The following is a 26,124-nucleotide window of genomic DNA, read 5'->3' as shown; positions in this document are numbered from 1 at the left end:
CCTAGCTTTCCTCATTCCTTGCTTCCATTCATCTTCCTTAAATCATGTCCAAAATGACCCTCTACCACCTTTCACTTGATTTCAGAGACACTGATGATATACAACACTTAACTCAAGCAAGACTTCTCTGTTTCCTTCCATTTTCTGTACAGAGAGAATGGAACCACTGATTATGCAAAAAACTTTTACCTTTATCAGAATTTTTTTGATGCTCCTACACTCTAAATGGAAAAACACTTCATGCTAGAAATTTCAAATACCTCTCCTCTCTTATTCTTGCAAAGACAAATTGAAAGGCTTATTACATTTGGGTTCTAATACACCGTTTTATTATAAATAATGAATCCTTCTAAAAAAGGAAAAGCTGTCATAAGGATTTCTCAATAAGCTCTCATTACCTCATAGTTTATGTTTTATGCTTTATGTCTGTTGGATTTGATATCTTCTTTATATGATGATTTGCTGTATTACAGTAGAGTGCACTTAACTCAATAAAAGTGATTTTCAAAAAATCAGGGATATAAGTCATTTAAGGTAACCACAGGATGAATTCTCTATTTAAACTCAAGTCCTAATTATTGAAAGAGGTAAAAGCCTAGACACACAGACATACACACACACAGATTTTCCTTAATTAGGTTCATAGAGTATTAAACATTTTCTGACATATAACATTTGCCTGTATCTTACAGATAAATATAGTATATTAATATTTTATGGTCATTCTTTCTCTTTCCTACACCCCAACCTTACTCATTCTTTATGCCTTTTCCTGAGCTTGAACTGAATACTTTTTAATTTTATATGCAAATATTACTTAACAGCTACATTAAGTTTATTTTAAGCTATATCACTCATATCTAAATCAACCCATCTATACTCTTCTTTGCAATGATGTGGTTGGAATCGTGAAAACTCTATTTCTCATCTTTTCAGATGGCTTCCTGTTAAGTTCCACCAATATGGGGTGCTAGATTGAAACTGGAAGGCAGGAAGAAAAGGAAAAGGCTGGTCCCTTCCTGTTTTCCTGCTCTTCCTGCCAGCATCACTCCAATTTCACTCCAGCAATGGGTCGCAGTTAGCCCCAGTCTCCAATAATTTTGGTCCTCTAGGAACCAACATCACTGTGTTCCTTCAGAGGGACTAACACTTACTGGGAGTTGGCCATTCCCAGGGATCTGGACCCAAACTCTGTGGTGTTCAACCTCTGCTCTCCTGAGGTACCAAGAGTAGCCAAGCATCTCCTTCTCTTCAGAGTTTGGAGTCTAGCTCTCCAATACCCCTCCTCTAAGCTCCTGTGCTATTAGCTGCAGCTGCATGGCACCCCCTTTTCAGAGCTTTGAGTCTCATTTCTCCAGGGCATCTTCTCTAAGTTTCCAGATTCTGGAAATTCCAACCCCTTTTCCTCATGCTTCAAGCCTTAGATGTATAACTCTGTTGTACCTTAGTGTTCTATTTTAATCTTTTCATGCTCTAACACCTCTTTATCCAGTTCAATATAGTAAATTCTTTCTGTTGCCATATTTAATATGATTTCTATGTTCCTAACTGGACCCTGAGTCTGATACTATATTGGTACCAAACATAGTTCCAGGCTACAAAACCACTAAATGAGATTCATGGATTGGTTTCATTGTATCCCTGGCCTTGAAAAATATGCTGAGCTCCTTGTCAATGGGAAAAGAGAACGCAGTAATTCTTAGCATGCTGTGCATCATGACTAATTAAATTGTCATCTGTGGTTAATCGTGATAAAGTATCTAAACACACTTTTGTAACCAAGTGTCTGCTCCTGATGCATATGGGGTAGGATATCTTCTGTGCTGGAGAGCATGTAGAAACAAGTGACCAGCTCAAGGCTTTAAACCCTTAGCTCGATTGATGGAAAAAGAAAAGATCTTTAATCTCTATACATCCCTAAAAGAATCCTATTTCACTAAAAATCACACTCAAAATTCAATTGTGTGGGGGCATCCCTGGTGGTGCAGTGGTTGAGAATCTGCCTGCCAATGCAGGGGACACCGGTTCGAGCCCCTGGTCTGGGAGGATCCCACATGCCACGGAGCAACTAGGCCTGTGAGCCACAATTACTAAGCCTGCGCGTCTGGAGCCTGTGCTCCGCAACAAGAGAGGCCGCGATAGTGAGAGGCCCGTGCACCGCGATGAAGAGTGGCCCCCACTTGCCACAGCTGGAGAGGGCCCTCACACAGAAACGAAGACCCAACACAGCCATAAATAAATAAATAAATAAATAAATAAATAAATAAATAAATAAAAAGACTTTCTCTCTATTTCACTGTCTTTAAAAAAAAAAAAAGAAAGAAAATGAAATAACTTAAAATTAAAAAAAAAAAAAATCAATTGTGTGACTTGCAGAAATAAAAACTAGGTTGCATTCACAGACTCCCAGCACTTGAAAACCCAAGGCTTGGAAAAAGTGAGAAGCATTACAGCATGCCTAGAGGCCACTTTATTTCTTTGTTTTTAATACTCATACCTGCTGGTCACAAAACTGTAAGTGAAAATGTGCAACATAATGATCTCATTGTACTTTCCAGAAAGATACTGGTATCTTGGAGTATCTGCATAGCTATGGTAGAAGACACAATGGGTATTGATACAATTATGCAGAGAGAATTGATTAAATGAGAAGAGATTCTCCCAGCAACCACAGGAAGCAGATAGTATGTCCATTTCACTGATCTAAGACAATAAGTGGGAAAATTTGTGGGAGGTGCCAACAGTCCTTTGAAGAGTAAAAAAGGAGGGTGGGACTACTGCAGCTCATGGCCCTGTATGTAGTTTTTAAGTTCCTTTTGTTTTGGTCTCTTCACTGGAACTGGTTCACTGATTCACAGGTCTAGGGCTCAGTAGACTGGCTGTTACCTGATTCAAGTGGACAGATTTCCAAAATGAGCTAATTTTACTATTCTTGCAAATCTTCATGTTTGTGGTTCTTGGCATTGTACCTTACGCTTAGTAAAACACTGTTTCTTCATCATCTCCAGCCCTCAGATCTTAATCCCACTCCTTAACTAATGACACTCCTCACATCTCAATTAATTAGTTCAGGCAGGTTTACTTATCATTTGATTTGCAGGTTAAACCTGTAATGATATTCCCTTTCTGAACCAACATGTCATCATTCCAATCTTTTCTGCCAAAGTCAAGAGGGAGCATGAGATGATCAAGTGTAGTCAAGCACATTGTAAACTGTAAAGCATGACCCTGCTACCCTTAGAAATAATTCATGTCATTTCCATCAGCCACTCATTCAGATTATGGGGTTCCCTTCATTTCAGTCATCCAGCACATAGTCATTAAGTGACAAGAACAGCATTTGGAATATAATAGAGATAAATGCAGACCCAGCGTTGCCTTTATGGAACATGGAAATCTAACAGGAAAAATAGACATTACCAAATAACTACAGAAACACCACAGCTTTCTAGATTCTGACAAGTGCTATGATGGATAAGTAGAGGTGGGATATAACAGGGAAACTGGGTCTGGACCTCCTGTTCTTGGTTGAGGTGGGTCGTTTTATGCCAGCAGATGTCTCAGACACAAACATTTTTAAGAAATGCAACCATTGCAGGGAAATAACAACAGCGTGAAATCCATTCTCTGTTGCAATCTGTGTGACTTAAGCCTGTGACCTAAGCTAGGTATGCAAATTCCTGAGACTGTTTCCTCATTTATCTTGCCAATTAGTGCGTGTTATGGACTGAATATTTGTGTCCCCCAAAATTCATGTATTGAAACCCTACTCCCCAATGTGATGGTATTAGGAGTTTGGGTCTTGGGGAGGTAATTAGGATTAGATTAACTCATGAGGGTATAGCCCTCATGAATGGAATTAGTGCCCTTATAATAGTCACAAGATAGCTTGCTTCCTCTGATCTCTGATATGTGAGGACAGAACGAGACGTCGGCAGTCTGACACGTGGAAAAGGGCTCTCACCAGAGCTCGACAATGCTGGCACTCTGATCTTGGACTTTCAGCCTCCAAGACTGTGAGAAATAAAATTCTGCTATTTATAAGCCACCTTGGTCAATGATACTTTGTCAGAGCAGCCTGAATCGACTAAGACACTGCCTACAAAGGGTGGTATTGCCCTACCAATACCACCAGGGCATCTTCAAAGGAACCTATGCAGCCCCTCACTGTCCTCCAACCAGTCCTGCCTTCCGCCACTATCACTCACCCAATCGCTCACTGAGCAGAGAGCCAGGCAATGATGAACTAGGCAAACTCACCAACAAGTTGAGCTCTGAGCCCAGGGCTTATACAGGCTGTACTTCTGAGGATCTTGGAGTAAGAGGATATTCTCTCTGCACATCAACTGGCACTTGCAAGAGTCCAAAAATTGAGACTTTCAGGAGTCTAAAGCCCTCCTTGATATTTCTGAGAATATCTAGGCACTGCTGCTCCTGTGGCCTCCTCTGCCTCTTGGGCTCCAGATTCCTCATTCAGGGTTCTTGTTGCTCATCACATTGACCCAGACTTAAAATTCAGTCCCTTCATTGATTTCTCATCCACCTTCCACCCATATTCCCAACTCTCATGAAATAGGCATGACTTCATAAGAGTGAATATCACATCCCACATCACAGAGTGAACAAAATGGTCTATTTTTCCTCTCTAAAGAACTTTTTGGAGTTCATGTCCCTAGAGTCCAAGAGATGGTAAACACCCAAACAAAACTTAGCTTCTACCAACAAGAAAGCTTGAGGCTGGGGAGGTGGGAAAGAATGGTTGCTTTGTAAATATGGGCCTTCCATCTCTAATTTGAATGCACTTTCCATTTTTCAATCTTTCTTCTTTTCTAGCTTCACCCATTCTTGGATTAAAAAAAAAAAAAAAGAACTTTTTGGCAATCTCATCACTCAGGACCCCATCCAAAATCCATTCACCCCTCTAATCTCTCCTATTTCTTCTTTTGTTCCGGCCTAGAGCCTCCAGGTCCTCTCTATGTCAAAGCAGCAGCACTTGGACCTTATTTCTGAAGACCCTGGGTCCCACACTTGGCACCAAACACTTGATTTTCCATGTATGTCTTTCCCTCCCTAAATGGAATCCTGGTTCCTGTTAGAATAAAACATGTTCCCCCACGTTTTACTCCAGCATTGCTGCAGAGAGGGGGTTAGGAGCCACCTCACAGCCCCTGTGATGAGTCCAAACTGGATTTGCCACCTTGCCTCACCCCTGACTGAAGGAAGGACTTGCCGCAGTAGAGGCAAGCAAGTCCCGAGTTGTGCTATTGCCTCGTCACACGGCAGCCGGGACCTGATCTTAGTGCACGAGGAACTGCAACTTTAGAGTTTCATAAATCAATGGCAGCGCCTACCTTCCATTCAAAGAGCCACCAGCGTCATTAGTGGTAAATGGTCACACATTGCAGTAACTGGCTGCTTTTCTTCAAACGCTGAGAGACAATAGGGATGTGTGAAAACAGGCCGTGCACAGACGGAGTAGAACAGACATTCCTGGAACAGACACAAATGAGCGGAAAGCCGTGTTCAAACCATTGAAATCCAGCAATTAGATTATCCAAATATCTAAATCTGACATAAGTTTTGGAGTCAGATCTGGGTGCAATTTCCAATTATTCGTTTACTTGCTAAGTATCCTCAAGTAAATGGCTTAATTCTTCCTACTTCTTTAAACAATGAGGCTAACGTGTCTCATCACACAGGTTCAAAGTAAGACAATGAATTTAGTAAGTGTTCAATAAATGGCAGTTGTCACAAAGAGAAGTCACATGGAAAATGAGCCAGTACATACACTGAAACCTTTTGTGCATTCTTACCTCACACACAGTTCCTCACTTGCAAGCAAAGCAGCTTTAAAATCTAGCACCCAAAATCCTATCATTTAACTAAACTAAGTCTTTCTTGCTTTCTTTGAAATACTTTTAAACAGAACAGATTCAAATTTTCTATTCGCAGCCTGTTATATGTGGACAGTGACACTTCTTTCCTTCCTACTTTGCTTAGAATCAATATCCTTTTCATTTTGGACTCTTCACCAACGCCATACAGCTAACAAGCTAGGGGAAATAGTAGGTGTTCGATAAATACATGCTAATTGATTGACTGACCCAATCTGTGTCCACCAGCACCCATACTAATGGAGCTGTTGTTAGAACTTAACCAGGGTAGCTGTTTGCTTGAGAATCAGGGCCACGTTTCTCTAATCCAGAGGCTGGAGCTTTTAAGACTTTGATTACAGCACAAGAGGTTGGCTCAGATCTCTCCTCCTCAGCTGCTATGGCACTATGAGTTGTACAGAGTGTCCAAATGGGATGTACTAAACATATTATTCATCTACAGTCTGGAAGGTAGTTTGTCATACACATTTGTTGCTGGGAAACCACCACACATTTCTAAATAGCTTTATTATTAGAAGGACTCAGGAAAACAAAATTAAAAAATCTTTGCAACAATTTTAGCTCCTGCATAAAAGACACTTTCCTTTTTGCTGTGACCTCAATGACACCTACAGACTCCACCCCACAAGGCCTATCTTTCAACTCTATTGGATTTAATAAATCTTTTTCTTGGGGTTCCATTTGGGGCATACATGTTGTGAGTGGATATGAGAAACGTGTTGTTATAGTTATGAAAATGCTGCCTTAATGAGATAATATATTTACTTATTAAAACAATAAACACAGCTGAAACATGAACCATAAAAAAACCTGTGAGCTACAGATTTCTCTACCCAAAGTGTCAGCTTTAATTGAGAAATAAATTGAACAATCCATCTTCTCCCATCATCTTTTCCTCAATCTTCTTGTGTACTTATGGTATTCAAGAGCAGTCGGCATTACTTACATACTTACAGAATCACAAAACTCCATATGGATGTTGATCAGCCTTGTAATACAATTTTGACAACACTTAACATATTGTGGCTCTTCCAATGAACTCAAATTTAATGACTAAACAGAACTATATCTACATATTAACAGGTTTTCCTTTACCATGTTGACACTATTTAGATTTCTCTCTATTAGGGTCCTAGAGGCAATGATGAAAGAGATACATCATATACTAAGGGAAATAATCTAATCTATGTTCTAAGTGGTGATTCCCAGGTGTGTGTGAGGGACTATTTCATGTAAATTATACCACAAGACTAATTTTTCCTGCTAATAGTTTTCAGAGGTAGAGGCTGAAATAACCAACAGACGCTGGAACCATTTGAACATAACTGTTCCAATTTGTTTTTCCCCAACACATGTTATAATAATCCTAAAATGATATAGCATATGTCACTACAGGGAAAAGTCACAATAATTTCATTTGTGTTTTCAAATATTTTAGTTTTACTCCTTCCCTACTCTGAAACTTTGTCTTTCTTTCTTTTTTTTTTTTTTAAAAACCTCCTGGCCCATCCATGTATCAGGTCAAAAAAATATTTAAAAATATTTGGGGAGGGGGGAGACCATCAAGATGGCAGAGAAGTAAGAGGTGGAGATCACCTTCCTCCCCACAAATACATCAGAAATACATCTACATGTGGAACAACTCCTACAGAACATCTACTAAACGCTGGCAGAAGACCTCAGACTTCCCAAAGGGCAAGAAACTCCCCATGTACCTGGGTAGGGCAAAAGAAAAAAGAAAAAACAGAGACAAAAGAATAGGGACGGGACCTGCACCACTGGGAGGGAGTGTGAAGGAGGAAAAGTTTGCACGTGCTAGGAAGCCCCTTCACTCTTCACTGGCGGAGAGGGGCGGGGGTGACAGGGGGGAAGCTTCAGAGACACGAAGGACAGCGCAGCCACAGGGGTGCGGAGGGCAAAGCGGAGAGATTCCCGAACAGAGGATCGGCGCCGACCAGCACTCACCAGCCTGAGACGCTTGTCTGCTCGCCCGCTGGGGCGGGCGGGGGCTGGGAGCTGAGGCTTGGGCTTCAGAGGTCAGACCCCAGGGAGACGACTGGGGTTGGCTGCATGAACACAGCCTGAAGGGGGCTAGTGAGCCACAGCTAGCCGGGAGGGAGTCTGGACCTGCCTAAGAGGCAAGAGACCATTGTTTCAGGGTGCGCGAGGAGACGGGATTCAGAGCACAGCCTAAACGAGCTCCAGAGATGGGTGCAAGCTGCGGCTATCAGCACGGACCCCAGAGACAGGCATGAAATGCTAAGGCTGCTGCCGCAGCCACCAAGAAGCCTGTGTGCAAGCACAGGTCACTATCCACACCTGCCCTCCCGGGAGCCTGTGCAGCCCGCCACTGCCAGGGTCCCGTGATCCAGGAACAACTTCCCAGGGAAAACACACGGCGAGGCTCAGGTTGTTGCAACATCATGCTGGCCTCTGCCGCCACAGGCTCGCCCCACATTCCATACCCCTCCCTCCCCCCGGCCTGAGTGAGCCAGAGTCCCCGAATCAGCTGCTCCTTTAACACTGTCCTGTCTGGGCGGGTAAAAGATGCCCTCAGGTGACCTACATGCAGAGTTAGGGCCAAATCCAGAGCTGAACCCCAGGAGCTGGGCAAACAAAGAAGAGAAAGGAAAATCTCTCCCTGCAGCATCAGGAACAGCAGATTAAATCTTCACAGTCAACTTGATGTACCCTGTATCTGTGGAATACCTGAATAGACAATGAATCATCCCAAAATTGAGGTGGTGGCCTTTGGGAGCAACGATATAATTTTTTTTTCCTTTTTCTCTTTTTGTGAGTGTGTATGTGTATGCTTCTTTGTGTGATTTTGTCTGTATAGCTTTGCTTTTACCATTTGTCCTAGGGTTCTGTCTGTACATTTTTTGTAAGTATTTGTTTATTTATTTATTTATGGCTATGTTGGGTCCTCGTCTCTGTGCGAGGGCCCCCTCCAGTTGCAGCAAGTGGGGGCCACTCCTCATCGCGGTGCGCGGGTCCCTCGCTATCACGGCCTCTCCTGTTGCGGAGCACAGGCTCCAGATGCGCGGGCTCAGTAACTATGGCCCACGGGCCCAGCCGTTCCACGGCACGTGGGATCCTACAAGACTAGGGCTCGAACCCATTTCCCCTGCATTGGCAGGCAGACTCCCAACCACTGCGCCACCAGGGAAGCCCCATTTTTTTTTTAGTATAGTTTTTAGAGCTTAATATCATTGGTGATTTGTTTTTAGGGTTTGTTGCTCTCTTCTTTCTTTCTTTCTTTCTTTTTTCTTTTTTTATTGCTTTTTAATTTTTTTAGTTCAATAATTATTTTTAATTTTTTTAAATAACTTTATTTTATTTTTTTCCCTCTTTCTTTTTTTCTCCCTTTTCTTCTGAGCCGTGTGGCTGACAGGGTATTGGTGCTCCAGCCGGGTGTCAGGCCTGTGCCTCTGAGGTGGGAGAGCCAAGTTCAGGACATTCGTCCACCAGACACCTCCCGGCTCCACGTAATATCAAAAGGCAAAAGCTTTCCAAGAGATCTCCATCTCAATGCTAAGACCCAGCTCCACTCAACAACCAGCAAGATACAGTGCTGGACACCCTATGCCAAACAACTAGTAAGACAGGAACACAATCCCACCCATTAGCAGAGAGGCTGCCTAAAATCATAATAAGGTCACAGACACCCCAAAACACACCACCAGACACGGACCTGCCCACCAGAAAGACAAGATACAGCCTGAACCACCAGAACACAGGCACTAGTCCCCTCCACCAGGAAGCTTGCACAACCCACTGAAACAACCTTAGCCACTGGGGACAGACACTAAAAACAGCGGGAATTATAAACCTGCAGGCTGCAAAAAGGAGACCCCAAACACAGTAAGTTAAGCAAAATGAGAAGACAGAGAAACACACAGCAGAAGGAGCAAGGTAAAAACCCACCAGACCAAATAAACGAAGAGGAAATAGGCAGTCTACCTGAAAAAGAATTCAGGGTAGTGATAGTAAAGATGATCCAAAATCTTGGAAATAGAATGGCGAAAACACAAGAAACATTTAACAAGGACCTAGACGAACTAAAGAGCAAACAAACAAGATGAACAACACAAGAAATGAAATTAAAAATTCTCTAAAAGGAATCAATAGCAGACTAACTGAAGCAGAAGAACGGATAAGTGACCTGGAAGATAAAATCGTGGAAATAACTACTGCAGAGCAGAAAAAAGAAAGAAGAATGAAAAGAATTGAGGACAGTCTCAGAGACCTCTGGGACAACATTAAACGCACCAACATTCGAATTATAGGGGTCCCAGAAGAAGAAGAGAAAAAGAAAGGGACTGAGAAAATATTTGAAGAGATTATATTGAAAACTTCCCTAATATGGGAAAGGAAATAGTCAATCAAGTCCAGGAACTGCAGAGAGTCCCATACAGGATAAATCCAAGGAGAAACATGCCAAAACACATATTAATCAAACTATCAAAAATTAAATACAAAGAAAAAATATTAAAAGCAGCAAGAGAAAAATAACAAATAATATACAAGGGAATTCTAATAAGGTTAACAGCTAATCTTTCAGCAGAAACTCTGCAAGCCAGAACAGAGTGGCAGGACATATTTAAAGTGATGAAAGGGAAAAATATACAACCAAGATTATTCTACCCAGAAAGGATCTCATTCAAATTCAATGGAGAAATTAAAACCTTTACAGACAAGCAAAAGCTAAGAGAATTCAGCACGACCAAACCAGCTTTACAACAAATGCTAAAGGAACTTCTCTAGGCAGGAAACACAAGAGAAGGAAAAGACCTACAATAACAAACCCTAAACGATTAAGAAAATGGTAATAGGAATACACATATCAATAACTACCTTAAATGTAAATGGATTAAATGCTCCAACCAAAAGACATAGACTGGCTGAATGGATACAAAAACAAGACCTGTATATATGCTGTCTACAAGAGATCCACTTCAGACCTAGGGACACAAACAGACTGAAAGTGAGGGGATGGAAAAAGATATTCCATGCAAATGGAAATCAAAAGAAAGTTGGAGTAGCAATTCTCATATCAGACAAAATAGATTTTAAAATAAACACTATTACAAGAGACAAAGAAGGACACTACATAATGATCAAGGGATCAATCCAAGAAGAAGATATAACAATTGTAAATATTTATGCACCCAACATAGGAGCACCTCAATACATAAGGCATATGCTAACAACCATAAAAGGGGAAATTGAGAGTAACATAGTCATAGTAGGAGACTTTAACATCCCACTTTCACCAATGGACAGATCATCCAAAATGAAAATAAATAAGGAAACACAAGCTTTAAATGATACATTAAAAACTTGGACTTAATTGATATTTATAGGACAGTCCATCCAAAAACAACAGAATACACCTTCTTCTCAAGTGCTCATGGAACATTCTCCAGGATAGATCATATCTTGGGTCACAAATCAAGCCTCGGTAAATTTAAGAAAACTGAAATCATATCAAGTATCTTTTCCAACAACAACGCTGTGAGACTAGATATCAGTTACAGGAAAAAATCTGTAAAAAATACAAACACATGGAGGCTAAACCATACACTACTTAATAACCAAGAGATCACTGAAGAAATCAAAGAGGAAATCAAAAAATACCTAGAAACAAATGACAATGAAAACACGATGACTCAAAACCTATGGGATGCAGCAAAAGCAGTTCTAAGAGGGAAGTTTATAGCAATACAACCCTACCTCAGGAAACAAGAAACATTTCAAATAAACAACCTAACCTTACACTTAAAGCAATTAGAGAAAGAAGAACAAAAATACCCCAAAGTTAGCAGAAGGAAAGAAATCATAAAGATCAGATCAGAAATAAATGAAAAAGAAATGAAGGAAACAATAGCAAAGATCAATAAAACTAAAAGCTGGTTCTTTGAGAAGATAAACAGAATTGATAAACCATTAGCCAGACTCACCAAGAAAAAAAGGAAGAAGACGCAAATCAATAGAATTAGAAATGAAAAAGGAGAAGTTACTTTGCAGAAATACATTGGACATTGCAGAAATGGACATTGCAGAAATACAAAGGATCATGAGAGATTACTACAAACAGCTATATGCCAATAAAATGGACAACCTGGAAGAAATGGACAAATTCTTAGAAGAGCACAACCTTCCGAGATTGAACCAGGAAGAAATAGAAAACATAAATAGACCAATCACAAGCACTGAAATTGAAACTGTGATTAAAAATCTTCCAACAAACAAAAGCTCAGGACCAGATGGCTTCACAGGCGAATTTTATCAAACATTTAGAGAAAAGCTAACACCAATCCTTCTCAAACTCTTCCAAAATATAGCAGAGGGAGGAACACTCCCAAACTCATTCCACGAGTCCACCATCACCCTGATACCCAAACCAGACAAAGATGTCACACAAAAAAGAAAACTACAGGGCAATATCACTGATGAACATAGATGCAAAAATCCTCAACAAAATACTAGCAAACAGAATCCAACACCACATTAAAAAGATTATACATCATGATTAAGTGGGGTTCATCCCAGGAATGCAAGAATTCTTCAATATATGCAAATCAATCAATGTGATACACCATATTAACAAACAGAAAGAGAAAAACCATATGATCATCTCAATAGATGCAGAAAAAGTTTTCAACAAAATTCAACACCCATTTATGATAAAAACCCTCCAGAAAGTAGGCAGAGAGGGAACTTACCTCAACATTATAAAGGCCATATATGACAAACCCATAGTCAACATTGTTCTCAATGGTGAAAAACTGAAACCATTTCCACTAAGATCAGGAACAAGACAAGGTTGTCCACTATCACCACTATTATTCAACATAGTTGTGGAAGTATTAGCCACAGCAATCAGAGAAGAAAAAGAAATAAAAAGAATCAAAATCGGAAAAGAAGAAGTAAAGTTGTCACTGTTTGCAGATGCCATGATACTATACATAGAGGATCCTAAAGATGCCACCTGAAAACTACTAGACCTAATCAATGAATTTGGTAAAGTAGCAGGATACAAAATTAATGCACAGAAATCTCTTGCATTCCTATACACTAATGATGAAAAATATGAAAGTGAAATGAAGAAAATACTCCCATTTACCATTGCAACAAAAGGAATAAAATATCTAGGAATAAACCTACCTAAGGAGACAAAAGACCTGTATGCAGAAAACTATAAGACACTGATGAAAGAAATTAAAGATGATACAAATAGATGGAGAGATATACCATGTTCTTGGATTGGAAGAATCAACATTGTGAAAATGACCCTACTACCCAAAGCAATCTACAGATTCAATGCAATCCCTATCAAACTACCACTGGCATTTTTCACAGAACTAGAACAAAAAATTTCACAATTTGTATGGAAACACAAAAGACCCCGAATAGCCAAAGCAATCTTGAGAAAGAAAAACGGAGCTGGAGGAATCAGACTCCCTGACTTCAGACTACACTACAAAGCTACAGTAATCAAGACAGTATGGTACTGGCACAAAAACAGAAATATAGATCAATGGAACAGGATAGAAAGCCCAGAGATAAACCCACGCACGTATGGTCACTTTATCTTTGATAAAGGAGGCAAGAATATACAGTGTAGAAAAGACAGCCTCTTCAATAAGTGGTGCTGGGAAAACTGGACAGCTCCATGTAAAAGAATGAAATTAGAACACTCCCTAACACCATACACAAAAAACTCAAAATGGATTAAAGACCTAAATGTAAGGCCAGACACCATCAAACCCTTACAGGAAAACATAGGCAGAACACTCTATGACATAAATCACAGCAAGATCCTTTTTGACCCACCTCCTAGAGAAATGGAAATAAAAACAAAAATAAACAAATGAGACCTAATGAAACTTCAAAGCTTTTGCACAGCAAAGAAACTGTAAACAAGACGAAAAGACAACCCTCAGAATGGGAGAAAATATTTGCAAATGAAGCAACTGACAAAGGATTAATCTCCAAAACATACAAGCAACTCATGCAGCTCAATAACAAAAAAACAAACAACCCAATCCAAAAATGGGCAGAAGACCTAAATAGACATTTCTCCAAAGAAGATATACAGATTGCCAACAAACACATGAAAGAATGCTCAACATCATTAATCATTAGAGAAGTGCAAATCAAAACTACAGTGAGATATCACCTCACACCGGTCAGCATGGCCATCATCAAAAAATCTAGAAACAATAAATGCTGGAGAGGGTGTGGAGAAAAGGGAACCTCTTGCACTGTTGGTAGGAATGTAAACTGATACAGCCACTATGGAGAAGAGTATGGAGGTTCCTTAAAAAACTAAAAATAGAACTAGCATACGACCCAGCAATCCCACTACTGGGCATATACCCTGAGAAAACCATAATTCAAAAAGAGTCATGTACCAAAATGTTTATTGCAGCTCTATTTACAATAGCCAGGACATGGAAGCACCTAAGTGTCCATCGACAGATGAATGGATAAAGGAGATGTGGCACATATATACAATGGAATATTACTCAGCCATAAAAAGGAACGAAACTGAGTTATTTGTAGTGAGGTGGATGGAGTTAGAGTCTGATATACAGAGCGAAGTAAGTCAGAAAGAGAAAAACAAACACCATATGCTAACACATATATATAGAATCTTAAAAAAAAAAAAGAAAGAAAGAAAGAAAGAAAATGGTCAGAAGAACCTAGGGGCAAGACGGGAATAAAGATGCAGACCTACTAGAGAATGGAGTTGAGGATATGGGGAGGGTGAAGGTTAAGCTGGGACAAAGTGAGAGAGTGGCATGGACATATATACACTACCAAACGTAAAATAGATAGCTAGTGGGAAGCAGCCACATAGCACAGGGAGATCAGCTCGGTGCTTTGTGACCACCTAGAGGGGTGGGATAGGGAGGGTGGGAGGGAGGGATATGCAAGAGGGAAGAGATATGGGGACATATGTATATGTATAACTGATTCACTTTGTTATATAGCAGAAACTGACACAGCATTATAAAGCAATTATACTCTAATAAAGATGTTAAAAAAAATAAAAAAGAATTGGGGGGATCCACCCAGGTTTTCAAACAATTTTGCCATTAAAGAATACTTACATATCTTTTTATGATTATAAACATATGCATATATATTCAAACACTGTAATTATTAGCTAGCTTTTCCTGAGTACTTAATATGTTTAGACAGTTTTCTAAGTGTCTTAAATATATTAACTTATTTTATAAGCACAATAGCCTTTAACCTGGGTCCCATTATTATTCCCATTTTACAGATAAGGAACCTCAAATTAAAAGAGGCTAATGTCCAGTGTAATCACTTAGTAAGTGATAGAACCAGGCTGTGAATCTGGCACCAGAGTTTGGATTCCTGACACTGCCATGCTATGCAACATGACCATATCATTAAAAAAGAAATATCTGTCTATTACCAAAAAGAAAAGAAGAGAAAACCAGTACAAGGACATAACTTCAGAGTAGTTATTTTTATAAAGAATTCCCTTGATCTTATTTTTTTTAATTCACTGTAGACTGGGAAAGGTTTTGTCAAAAACTACTGCTGGACCCAGCACCCTGCATCCAGGAGACCAAGACCAAGACATCAGCAACATGGTTTCCAGTTTTATTCCAGACTTACACTCTGGACATTGTAGATCAAGAGCTTAACCATGTCAGTCATCGTTGGGATGTTGTTCATAAGCCGTTTTACAAATGCCCTTCAAACACCTATACAAAATAAATGAATTTAATTCCCTCTCAACCTTTTACTTTTAATAGCACATAGGTAGGTTCTGAAATCACCACCCCCCGAAGCTTGACAAAGTGAATAGTTTGGAAAATGACTATCAGGTGAGGAAGGTCCTTAATACAGACTCCAAGGACTTCAGGGATCTGAGAATCCACCGAAATGAACCGCAAAAATTTGCCAACTTGCACAATGCCCACTGCTACAGGAAGAAGAGCTATAGCTATGAAATTATTTTTAAAGAGTCTACCTCCCAAAAGAGCTGAAGAACCACAGCTTTCAGCTCAGTGCCTAAGTTACTACTAACATTTTGGGGAAATTAACTTGACCACTCTACACATCAGGTTTCCCAAATATCAAGTTGGAATAATATAATTCCCTCCTGGCATTCTTTCAAAAGCATGAAAATTAAATAAGGGTGTATTATCATGAGCTGTTATTATTATTCTGCTCCCCACCCCCCTCTGTGAAGCTTGTGAGAGTTGTGTGAGGGTGCTTTGGGGTGTGCTCTGTTTATTCTGTCTTTTAGAGGTCCTGTTTTAACATGTTGCATGTACCCATCTCTGTAGATACTTTAGCATTACGTAATTACATTTTTCTATAAACTGTTCTTTCTGTTTGCTCCCAAAAGCCAATAAAATTTTTAAATTGAGAATAAGTGTAAACAACAAATATTGCACTTCAGCCCATCAACTTGTGGATGGGATTTAGAGTGAACAAGCAGATTCTCTAAGGACAAATGATGAACAGCAACTTCTAAGCAGATTAAAATACCCCAATAGGTTGTACCTTAAACCAAAGCAGCTCTTCTATGGAAACATGCAATGCTGGGTGGCTGCTGAGGGAATATCTTCTAATACCATTTTTTCAATCCAGGAAATGAAATTTAAAATAATGTGCTTTTATCTTCCTCCCCCTCTGCCTAACATAAGTAGTAATAATTAAAAGAAATTTTTCTAGACCCCAACAAGCACTGAATACACTGTCATCATCATTCCCTTCCAGCTCCACTATCTGTCCATACATGTAGCACAATTTTAAAATTTTACTTTAAGGGCTTTTAAAAACACCATTAAAGTTGCATCATTGTGAGGTCAATTTAAGTTCAAGTCTAAAGCTTGCCCTGTGGAGTGTGACTTCACTAGAAACCCCAGCCGTGTCTCACCATCTCTCTCTGCACAAGAATAACCAACAATTAGGATAGCCATATTTAGCTAATGAGAAGATATGATGCCCAGTTAAATTTGAATTTCAAATAAGCAGCAAATAATTTTTTAGTATTAGTATGACTCACCTATTGCAAGGAATATAATTACACTAAAAAATTATATGTAGCTAATCTGAAAGTCAAATTTAACTGGGATCCTGTATTTTACCAGCAACCCTACCAATAATGTGTGAGGACACCATTAAGTGTTCAACATTAGGGGATCTGTGTTGTGACATTTTTCCTGAGAATAGGCCCGAAATGTGACAAAATATATAACCCTAAAACATTAAGGCCAGAAACAGAACTATACCTTTACATTCATGCATACCTACAAAAACATAGATTCTATAAAAGGAAGTCATTTTGCTATTGAACTTGTGAACATTAAATTAAATTCTTACAGCAAAGAGGGAAAAGTCACTTTTTGCATTAACACCTAACATTCCAAAATCTGGTTGGGAAAGTCAGTTCTCTGTACCATGACTCCCCTCAATAATTTAGAAGTTAGTAACACTGGTCATAACCTTGAACTGATTCAATAAGAAATACAAAATGAACAAAGAAACCTAAACAAATTAAATGGATCTATTCTTTCACTGCACAATGGATTTTAGTTTTGCCCCAAGTAGGTATTATACTTCATTATTATTAAATATGTCAGCAATATTTTCCCTGCAAAAAGCACTAAATTTTCCTATTTTCCCATCTTACTCAAAACCCCTTATTGTATATTTTATGAGTCACAGGAGGTCTAATCGCTGCTTTTCAGTGTTACAAATTTGGAAATACAAGGTAGCATTTTGCTAAATGGATTTTGTACACGCAGAGTTGTTAAACGTTTACAAAACACAGACACACACATACACACACACACACTGAGGGAAAAACATTCCTGGCATGATTCTTTTCTTGTGAGTAACCCAAAGAAGTGGAACTAACAAGGCTTTATGAAGGTAGCCAACCAAGTTCCAGCTCTTGCTAACTTCACACTCTTTTCTTTCACCTTGAATGGTATAGTCTACAAGCTACCTTATTATTCTGTCTTCCTTCCCTCTCTCTCATATACCCCTCAGTTTTGAGAGGCATATTAATAAATGTAACACAGAGAAAAATTATGATATGAAAGTTGGGGTGAGTGTCTTGAAACCCCCTGCTTCCTCTTTTTCCTTACTCACTGGGGTACTTGGGTCATAATCAATTTTCACTGTGTCATTCATGTGCTAACGCTGTCAGGAAAAAAAATTTCCTTTTGAATTTGGGAAGAACTAAGAGGCTGTCTTGGGAAAATGGAACAAAATGGTTGCAGAGAATAGCTGAATTTGGGGACCTGGGATTTTGGAAATTATTTATAAAAGCTGGGTTTTGTGTAATACATTCTCAGACTGATTTGAGAGAGGGATTATGAGAATTAAATGTGATAAGGCATGTGAAGTAGTATGCATAGTACACATGGTACCCATAAAATGCTTAATAAATGCTAGGTATTATTAAGGGCAAGTCCATTCCTCTTGTATATGAAGCACTGTAAACTCTGCAAGGAGGGAGGGAGGAGACACAAATTCTTTAGGAGAGATCTTAATTTCAACAGCAAATTTACAGAGAAGAGCATCTTGTACAATCTCATGGGATCCACAGCAATGCTAAAGGATCAAAAATGGTGGCCCAGATGACTGTCCAGTAAAAAAGAATGTGAATTTGATGAGGCTTTCACTCCTTCCTGTCTGGTGTATCTTGAGACAGTGCTGCTGGAAAGAGTGCTTTGTCACAGATGAGGCCAATAATCCTCTTGGCGTCTCCAAAAACATTTTGGCTTTGGAATTTCCTGAACAGATCACCTTAGGGAAATGGCAGCATCTCTGTGTCAGGCTTGTGGATCTTCAGGGTGATGAGAACTGAAACTCAAATTTCTGTGTATTCTCTTTCCCTCTTCCCTTAGGACCACATCCCAGCTACCCCATAGCCAAAGAAAGAAGTCCACTGTCTCAGTTGAAAAAGCTGTTGCATTTACGCAGTCACATCAGCCACCTTCATTCTAGTTTCAGACCTTAGCAGAACTGAATTGGGATATATTTTCCTTTCACTGTCAACCCTCACTCCTTCCATCACCATCTTTGTTCCTCCTGGGATTCCTGAATCCAATATCTTCATGTTGCCTGGAACCCAGTGCTAGAGGTACCACTTGGGCCTGCTCCCACTGCATCCCCACAACTACAAGCTATACCTTTTCTCTTCCATGCACTACCAATTATCATGTATCTTATTCCTCTGGACTCTCAGTCAACAGCGTGTTGAATCAAATTCTGAAACAGGAGGTGATTTGGGGTGGTAAAGCATACAATGATTAAAACTAAAGCAAGTGTTCCTTAAGTATATAACTGCCGTATATAATTTTAATGCTTTATAATTCACTCAACAACTCTATGAGGTGGATACTGAGTTTATCCCTGTTTTATAGGTGATAAAAACTGAGGTTGGCAGGAATGAAACAAATTCCCCAAGGTCAATAGTTAAGAAATTAGTAGAGCAAGGATTTAAACGCAGTGTGCTTGAATCCAAAGTCTGAGCTATTAGTCATATCTTCATTCCAGGTAACCTTTGAACCACCTGGAAATTTTTAAAGATATAAACATGAAGGAATAACTCCCTATCCTTGAGCCCAGAAGCTTGGAACAATGAAATCAATCTGGGTTACCACCATCTCAAAGAGGCAAATTAACACATTCCTTAAACAAAATTAATGTAACCCTAATTTAAACACACTAATGGTATGGAAAAGTTAAGACTAGCAAACTGACCCTCCTATGATAATAGCTCTAAACTCTGGGGGAAATACCACAGGAAATTACCTGAGAGCTCTGGAAACTGAATAAAGTTAGACAGATTTTGCAGAGGCATCAAAACTTAGAAGAAATGTCAGGTATTGAAAGAATTTCCCAATTATGGGAATTTGCTATGAGAATATTTGTAGTTGTGGCATGATATAGAGGGACTAAACCTCTTCAGGAAGGTCTGCAATCTTTCTAGCCAGAGGAAACAGAGTAAGCTGCCTGAAACAACCAAGGTCACCAGAAAGATGGAGTGAATCCCAGAAAGGAGAACACCAGAGAATGCAAAAGCCAAATACCGTGCATGAACTCTGCCAAAATGTTTGGCTGCCTATTAAATTACTCATGCGCAGTGTCCACTAAAAGCAGCCTGAACTAGAATCTAGGCTGTTACTCACTACGCACGCTACCCAAAAGAGTTTTCAGTTTGAGTCTAATTAAGCTCATTGCCTGCATAAATAAAAACATCAACATTCTTCACATAAAATTAACAGAATTCAGAATCTCTAAAACATAATACTTACAGTATTCAAGATTCAAACTGAAATTACCCAACACAAAAAGAAAGGCAAATGTCACCCATTCTCATGGGGAAAGATAATTGAGTCTAATCCCAAAATATTCCAGTAGTTGGAATAAACAGCAAGAACTTTAAAAACAACTATAATAACCATGATCAATGAGGTGAAGCAAAATATTCTCATATGAATGAAAAACAAAGCTGTCTCAGCATAAAAATAGAAAATATTAAAAAAGAATAAATTTAATATTAGAATTGAAAAGTACAATATCTGAAAAAAATAACTTGAAGGGCTTAGGAAAAGGTCAGTGAACTTAAAAATACTTTACTAGAAAATGTCCAACCTGAAGAAAAAACAATATTTAAAAAATTAAGACACTCAAGACAAGTGTTAGACAATATAAAAAGTTCTTAACATACCTGTCACTGAAATTGCTGAAGGAGAGGAAGTAAAAATGGGTATAAAGAATACTTAAAGAAATAATGGCTTAGAACTCTCCACATTTGATAAGATACATAAATTTACAGATTCAACAAGCTCAGCAAATTTCAAATAGGATAAATATGATGAAAACCACACTTAGGAAAACTATATTCAAACTGTTGATAATCAAAAATAATGAGAAATTCTTGAAGACAGTCAGAAACAAAAGACATGATATTAAGGAAAAGAGCAAATCAGAAATCATGGAAACCAGAAGACACTGCAAGTGCATCTTTAATGTACTGAATGAGGAAAAAAAATAAAATATCAACTTAAAACTCTATATACCTTCAAAGAATGAAGGCAAAATAAAGACTGTTTTGCATAAGTAAAACTTAGAAAATCTGTCACCAGTAGATCAATACTACAAGAAATGCTAAAGAAATTTCTTCAAGCTGAAAAAAAATGATAATAGAGTGACACTCAGATCTTCAGGAAGGACTGGAGAATATTTAAGGTGATAAATATCTATGTTACTATTAGATTATTTTTACTCTTAATTTATTTAAAATGCATATGACTGTTTAAAACAAAATTGTAATATTTTCTTATGGGTTTATATTCTATGTAGATATAATACCTTTGACAACTATTAATTGAAGGATGGCAAGGAGTATGTTAAGTGGAAGTGGTAACATTTTTATATTTTATAGGCAGTATTAAAATGTTAATTCTAAATAGACTGTTAAAATAAAGGACATGGCAGTAGTTTTATCCTTAGAGAACCACTAAAAATACAAAAAGTAGAGTTAAAACCAATAGCTAATTAGGATGGAATTCTTAAAAATATCCAGATAATCCAAAAGAAGTCAAAAGGGATAGAGGGGACTTCAAAGAAAAAAAATAAAATTACAGAGTTGACACCAAAAGCACAATCCACAAAAGGAAAGATTGACAAATTGGAATTCATCACAACTAAAAATTTTTACAAGGTAAAAGATCCTGTTAAGAAAATGAAAGACAAGCTACAGATAGGGAGAAAATATTTTCAAATCACATATTCAACAAGTACTAGTATGTAGCATATATTAAAATCTCTCAAAGTTCAACAGTAATAAAACAAAAAATCCAATTACAAAAACAAGCAAAAAACATGAAGACACATTTTACTGAAGAAGATACACAGATGAAAATAAGCACATGGAAAGATGTTTTACATCATGAGCCATTAGGGAAATGAACATTCAAACCACAATGATATATTACTACACATCTAATAGAATGGCTCATGTAAAAAAATAGTAACTCCACCAAGTTCTGGTAAAGAAGTACGTTTCCATTCATACATTGCTGGTGGAAATGTAAAATGGTACAGCCACTCTGGAAAAGTTCGGCAGTTTTTCATACCACTCAGCTTAGTAATTGTAATTCCTGGTCATTTATTCAGAGAAATGAAAAACTTATGTTCACATGAGAACCTATATACAAATGCTCACAGAAGCTTTATTCATAAGAGCCAAAATGTTGAAACAACCCAGATGTCCTTCACCAGGTGAATGGTTAAACAATCTGTGATGCATCCATATCATGGAATACTACTTGGCAATAAAAACGAACAAACTCTTGGCATACACGACAACCTGGATGAATTTCCAGGGAAATTTTTTGAGTGATAAAGCAATCTCAAAAGATTACTTACTGTCTACCTGGTATAGAATATCCTTGAAATAACAATATTGTAGAAATAAAGAACAGATTAGTAGTTGCCATGGGAAAAGGAGAGAGTGGGGGGATGAGAGAACTGAATGTTAAAAATGCGTTTCAAAAAATAAAGAAAAATATTTTCTCAGACAAGCAAAGACTGTGGGAATTTACTGCCAGCAGACCTACTCTTTAATAATTATTTAAAGAAGTTTTTCAGGCAGAGAAAGATCTGACAGCTCCCAATGGCCAAGTCTGTAATAATTTGTGCAAAAAGAGAATGTTACTATAAGATTATAATCCAAAGAAGAAAACAAATTTCCATGAGTATATACTGATATAAATAATTGTAGAATAAATAAATAGGTGACAACTCCTTACAGAAGAACTCTAATTAGTAAATGTAGAAGGAATGAGGGAAATAGAAACTCATCACTAGAACACCACAGTAATAATTACTATAGGCAAGATCCACCAACTAATACTAAAATTAGTGAGCAAATGTTTAAGAAGAAATAGGATATTTGGGTAATCTCAAAGTATTTTTCTCCAAAATATTTATTAATTTCAAAGGGAAAAATAGTAACTTTGCAGTAAAGAAATCTGCAGACACTGTCTTAACCAAGTGATAAAGGTTAACATTACCGGTGAAATCATGAAGATATCTTATATAAGTCTAAAATTATTTCAAAATAACAAGTTTTTGAAAAGGGAAAGAGGGGAAAAAGGCAAAAGCTATGAATAGGCAATTTATAAAAGAACAAGTTTGCCAATTACATGTGAAAATATGCCCAGCACCCCTAATAATCAGAGAAATGCAAAGTTTTAAATTTATGAGGTACCATTTTAGATCCACCAAACTGGCACAAAGTTAAAGAATGGAAACAGCTACTAATGGTGAAAATGTTGAGGTGAGGTGCCCCCAAAATGTTCTCTTTCATTATACGTAGAAATGTGAAAAGTAAAACAGATCAACTTTGTTCTATCTTTTAAAATAAAAAACCCACGTACTGTTTCACCCATCAATACCTCTGCTTGAAATCCATCTAATGGAAATTGAAGCAACAGTTATTGGGAATGTAATGGTCAGATCTTCAACGATATTCATGGCAGAGTTGGTCCAAGTGGTCAATCAAAATCACCACCAAAATCTAAACAAACAAACAAAAACACAACAAATCACTAAAGAATAAACTAATAAAAGAAGGAATTAGATCTATATCAGGAAACTAGGAGAAATTTCTAGGAGATTTTTTGAAACAATATGACTTTATTTATTCATTCATTCCTGCCCATCTGTCCTACAACAGGACCTAGATCGAAAGGTGGTTACCATGGTTTATCTGGATTGGAAAGAAGGGTTGATGCAGATGAAAGGACATGCAGAAGAGAAGCAGGGAAGTAAGATTACAAAAGAATGCATTTAAAAAAAATATCCCCAAAGAAAAATAACATGCCTGAAATAATCTCATATATGTCAAACAACGTATGTGTATGGATATGTACCTAAAGTGGGTGTAAAAATGTCAACAAATGACTATTGGGATCATCTCAGGATGGAAGGATTTTAAGTGAGTTTTTAGGATTTTTCTTACTCTTCTGTGCATTATTCAAATTATTCCAAAGAGCATGTGCTGATTATATAAATAGAAACAATAATAAACTTGTTTTCACAGTGAGGGGGAAAAGAGTCTCAGCGGAGGAGAGTGAATTTCAGAGGTGGATGATTCTTATCTGCACAGTCATCCTTCCATCCTCTTAAGTCTAGAAACAGGACACATTTTTCTTATTGAACAGTGATACGTGAGACTATGATTTCCAATGGAAAAATACTAAAACCAGTGTTAGACCCTCCAATTCTGTTCTTCTTTACCTATAAGCAAGTGCTTAGTTTTTAATGTCCTGTGTGCCTCAGAGTAAAAAGTAATTCCAGACTCTTCTAAACCTTTAAGTGATAAAGTTCATCAAGTTCATGGAGAAATCAGTTGCTGATTAAATATAAGAAATGAAAACAAGAAATCTTTGCCAAATCAGTAACAGTTTATTAAAAGATATTTTTCTTTATTTTTCTTCATTAATTTATTCATCCACTCAATAAACATATTTTACCACCAACTATGTACCAGGCACTAAGCTAGTCCCCAAGGAAAAATAGGTCAAAAAAGGATGATCTCAGAGTCCTGTGGTAATATCAAGAAAATTCCAATTATCTTGTAATAACTTTTAATGGAGTATAATCTGTAAAAACACTGAATCACTATGCTGTACATCTGAAACTAATATAATATTGTACTATACTTCAATTAAAAATTAAATTAAAATGCTGTTTAAAAAATTCCAGATTATAAAAGTAATAAGTAACAGGTAAAGGAGGTGTAGTTAATTCATCTTGAATGGAAAGAGGAGGAAGAAAAGGAAGAGAGTAGTCAGGGAGAAACATTTCCAAAAGGAGGTGATGCTTGACGTGAATATGAGTTTAAATATTAAAGCCTGAATATGAGTTTGCTGGATAAAGAAAAGAGAAAGAAGTATTTCAAGCCGAGTGAACAACACATGCAGAGGCACAGAGCTTGGTGAAACATGATACTTTGGGAAAATATAAGTGGCTCAAGCCAGTGAAAGCAAAGATTATACAAGTGAAGGCATACAATCTGAAGCCAGAAAGCAGACTTTCTGCTTGGAAAGTCTTGATCTGGCTGGATCATTAAGAGACCACTGAATGCCAACTTAGGAAGTTTGAGTTTTATCCTGTGAAAGTCAAAGAACTACTAAAGGGATTTTTTAAAGGAGAGGCACAATTACATGTGCATTTTAGGAAAATCACTAAAATTGTGGAAGATGGATTGGAAATTGGCAAAGCTAGAGCAGAGAGACCAGCTAGCACACTATTGTATTATTTCTGACAAGAAAAATAGAGGGAGGGGGACTTATGCAGTGAATGGAGGAGGGGGTTGTCTGACAAGGGGAGAGAGAGTCATTAGAATCTAAAATTGATATTACCTCATGAGCAGTTAGATGCAGGAGCTGATAAGGAGAGTGAGATTGGAAAGAAAATCTCTAGCATAAATGACCATGGAGAAAGTGATGTCATCCACTGAAATGACAAATATGGAAGAAGAAGCAATTTTGAGAGAGGAGTTTAGTGGGACATGTTCAGTCTGCCATAGCTTCACTTGAAGGTGCAGCAGCAATTGGAAACGCCACGTAGTTTCCTTTTAGACCACAAACCAGCCATTGCTTCCTAGAAAGCAAGGTATGTTATTCAAATCAAGAATGAGGAATATGAGGAGATTTCCAGGTAAAGTGAGATGGGGAAGGGTCACTGAAAGAGAAATTAGGAGGAAGAGATGGATGGGGACAGAGTGGAGGGAAGGGAAGGGGAGGCATGAGTGACAAATGAAGCAATTAAACTTTTCACTAGCCTCTCTCTCAACTATCAGGTCATGAAGTTTTCAAAGAGTTATTTGTAAGAACTCTGTTCTTTGGAGGCAGAATGAGTTATTAACCTTCTGTAATTGGAATCTGATTTTCTCTAGAATTCCGTATTTCAGACTAACGGGGTTTCACAGAAGAGTGTAATAAGTTTGGGAAGACTGTTTTTATGCTACATGAGTCACTTCTTTAATAACCCAAGTCCCACTCCCACTCCCCATCTATCCCTGCCCTATCTAAGCCACAGCGTCCCAGGGCAGAATCTAGCTTATAGGCCCCTGAAGTTGTCCATGAAGTCTTCCTAAACAAACAATGGTGCTGTGAACTGAATGTTAATGTCCTTCCAAAAT

General features: G+C 38.1%; 1 long non-coding RNA gene across 2 annotated transcripts in view; it reads right to left on the bottom strand.

The window, feature by feature from the left end:
• The window catches only part of LOC132350506 (uncharacterized), a 608,613-nt gene that overhangs the window by 565,149 nt on the left and 17,340 nt on the right, over positions 1–26,124 (bottom strand). For both annotated transcript variants that reach the window (XR_009497936.1, XR_009497937.1), the window contains exons 4-5: positions 23,372–23,493; positions 5,352–5,490 (exon numbers count right to left, since the gene is read on the bottom strand). This is a non-coding gene — a long non-coding RNA (uncharacterized LOC132350506). The remainder of the gene's footprint in view (positions 1–5,351; positions 5,491–23,371; positions 23,494–26,124) is intronic.

Source organism: Balaenoptera ricei, chromosome 16 (genome assembly GCF_028023285.1).
Source record: "Balaenoptera ricei isolate mBalRic1 chromosome 16, mBalRic1.hap2, whole genome shotgun sequence".
Classification (NCBI taxonomy): domain Eukaryota; kingdom Metazoa; phylum Chordata; class Mammalia; order Artiodactyla; family Balaenopteridae; genus Balaenoptera; species Balaenoptera ricei.
This window is presented reverse-complemented; position numbering and strand designations above follow the sequence as displayed.